This window comes from Glycine soja, chromosome 18 (genome assembly GCF_004193775.1).
Source record: "Glycine soja cultivar W05 chromosome 18, ASM419377v2, whole genome shotgun sequence".
NCBI lineage: Eukaryota > Viridiplantae > Streptophyta > Magnoliopsida > Fabales > Fabaceae > Glycine > Glycine soja.
The window spans coordinates 17,747,614-17,750,666 of record NC_041019.1 but is presented as its reverse complement, the minus strand read 5'-3'; the positions used below and the strand labels follow the sequence as shown (position 1 = coordinate 17,750,666).

The following is a 3,053-nucleotide window of genomic DNA, read 5'->3' as shown; positions in this document are numbered from 1 at the left end:
CATTATTTTCTCCTATTTCTTAACCCTTTTTGTCACCATTTTAATCACTGATTAGCCTTAATTGTCAAATTAATTATGTAATTTTATCATTTGGGCCTACTTGACTAATTTTGTGTTTTCAATTTAGTTTCAGGAGAATTATAAGCAATTGGGCTTGAATCCGAAATTGGGCTTAGACTTGAAGAGAGCAGACAATTTTATTTTATCAAATCTTATCTTATCCATATTTTATTTCATCTAGATTTTATTTCATCCAATCTAATCTTATCTTATCCAGATTTTATTTCATCTAGATTTTATTTCATCCAATCTTATCTTATCATGTCCAGATTTTATTTTATTTATGGACTTGGACTTAAAACAGATTTGTAAGCTTTGGGGCTGAGGACCTACATAACACCACCAGGGTTTTAGTTTAGGGAGTTTTTTTGGAAAAGGAGAATAATTCTAGGATTTTAGAATTCTAGTTTTTATTATTGTTCATGCACACTATTCACGTAGAATAAAATTCGTTTTCTGCAATTTTGTTTTTTGCTGATTAATGGAAGGCTAAGTCTCCAGCGTTGTTTTCTCTTAAGGATTAAGTACAACTCTCTTTGAGGTTTTGTTATTACTATTGAATTCTGATCAGTTTTTCCTCTTCACCAATTAATATGTATTTGTTGCTATTAATCCATGCATGCTTAGTGCTTGATTAATTGTCTATGTGCTTAATTTACGTTCATGCTTAATGATCAGTTTCTTTCATGATTAATTGGTGTATGTGTTGCTTAGTCACATAATGACAACCTTATGTTAATTTTCGCTTAGTAATTTAATTTAGGGTTGGATTAAGTGGTTGAATTAATTAAGGATAAATTCTCATAACATAGGATAAGTGACTTGCTTGTGAATCAAGGGGAAACAACATGTTTTAATTATGTTATTTTCTAATTCAAATTTGCCTGTTGTTTAATTTACTAAAACAAACAACCCCCCCCCCAATTCGTTACTGTTTTATTACTATCTGTTATGAACGTTTGGTTGACCATTGCTTGTTGGGAGACGACCTAGGATCACTTCCTAGATACTGCATTTTTAATGTTTATTTGATTCGGGTACGGTCTCGATCAAATTTGGCGCCGTTGTCGAGGAGCAGTGGTCCAAAGGTTCATAATAGTGTTTAGTTGTTTTGAGTCTAGCTCTGTTGTTTAGTGTGTGAGTGTGTGTTGTTTTGTTTTGTGTAGTGTTCTGTTTTGCATTTCAGTCGTGTCCCCTGTTTAGCGCTTCCCTATTTCAGTTGCTCACAAAATTGAGACTGATTTTGTGTAATGCTGATTTTTTTGTGTAATGTTGTGAACAGTGTTTAGCGACTGATTTTGTAATTTAATTGGTGATTTTTGTTTTGATAGTTAGAGTTGTTAGTTTTGGCTGATTTTTTGTGTAGTAGTTTCTTTTGGTCCATATTTTGTGTGAAAAATACCAGAAGCACTTGGTGTGACTGAATTTGAGAGAGGCAAAAATTTTGGGGACTTGTGTTTAGCAAAACTTAAAACGGCCATAACTTTTGCTCCGGTTATCAAAATGACTACTATTATATATGCATTTGGGGTAGAAGAAAATTTCCCATGCCATGGCAACCAACCTGAAGTCCGTTGCCATTTTAAACTTGAAAAATCATCCGTTTACTAAGTTTTTTTTTTATTTTTTTAGTATTATTGTCTTATTTTTCTAAACTTTCCTTAGGAAGTTTTTATAGTTAGAATTTGAATTTTTGTTTGAAATTTTTTGTGCTATCTTTTCATGATTTTAGGGTGTTCCTTGCAAAATTTCAGCTCATTTGGATATCGTTTGAGTATAGCTGTAGTTTCACCCCCTTGTTAGGTGCTTGTTGAGAAACACATTATTTGCTGCATATAGTGCATGACTAGGGGCAATCCAGGTGATTTACAATCCTTTGATCCTAAAATAGATAAAACCTTTCATAGATTAGTTAGGCATAGTGTGCATCTTCGTCATTTTTTTCATTTTGAGCATTCTGAGTATTCTGTTGCTGGTGATTCTGAATATTCTGGTTTTGAGCATTCGACTACTAATTTTCATACTGAGAACATGGCTCAACCTCCACCTCGTGAGAGGACTCTTAGGGAGATGGTTGCACCTGATTTCACTTATGAAAGCTTGTGCATTCAATATTTTGATGAGGGTGCTCCATATGTTCTCAAGACTAGACTAATACATTTGCAGCCCAAGTTTCATGGTCTTCCAGGTGAAGATTCTCATAAGCATCTTAAGGAGTTCCATATTGTTTGTTCCACCATGAAGCCCCCTGATGTCCAAGAAGATCATATCTTTCTAAAGGATTTTCCTTATTCTCTGGAGGGAGTGGCAAAAGATTGGCTCTACTACCTTGCTCCTAGGTCCATTTTCAGCTGGGATGACCTTAAAAGGGTGTTCTTGGAGAAATTCTTCCCTGCATCTAGGACCACTACCATCAGAAAAGACATTTCAGGCATCAGGCAACTTAGTGGAGAGAGCTTGTATGAGTACTGGGAAAGATTCAAGAAATTGTGTGCAAGCTGTCCTCACCACCAGATTTCTGAGCAACTTCTTCTTCAATATTTCTATGAGGGACTTAGCAACATGGAGAGAAGTATGATTGATGCTGCCAGTGGTGGAGCTCTTGGTGATATGACCCCTGTTGAGGCTAGGAATTTGATTGAGAAGATGGCTTCCAACTCCCAACAATTCAGTGCAAGAAATGATGCTATTGTCCTTAGAGGAGTCCATGAGGTCGCCACAGATTCATCTTCATCTACTGAAAATAAAAAGCTTGAGGGAAAACATGATGCCTTGGTCAACCTAGTAACTCAGCTTGCCATGAATCAGAAATCTACACCTATTGCAAGAGTCTGTGGTCTATGTTCTTCTGTAGATCACCATACAAATCTCTATCCTTCTTTGCAGTAATTTGGAGCCAATGAACAACCTGAAGCTTATGCTGCAAACATTTATAATAGACCTCCTTAGCAACAAAACCAACAACAGCAGAATAATTATGACCTTTCAAGCAA

The 3,053-nt window shown here is 35.5% G+C and overlaps 1 non-coding gene across 1 annotated transcript; it reads right to left on the bottom strand.

Moving 5' to 3' along the window:
- Window positions 1-2,469: 2,469 nt before the first annotated feature.
- LOC114397856 lies at window positions 2,470-2,576 on the bottom strand. The gene has a single exon (XR_003663473.1). It is a non-coding gene; the product is annotated as a small nucleolar RNA R71 (small nucleolar RNA).
- Between the last annotated feature and the right edge of the window lie 477 nt (window positions 2,577-3,053).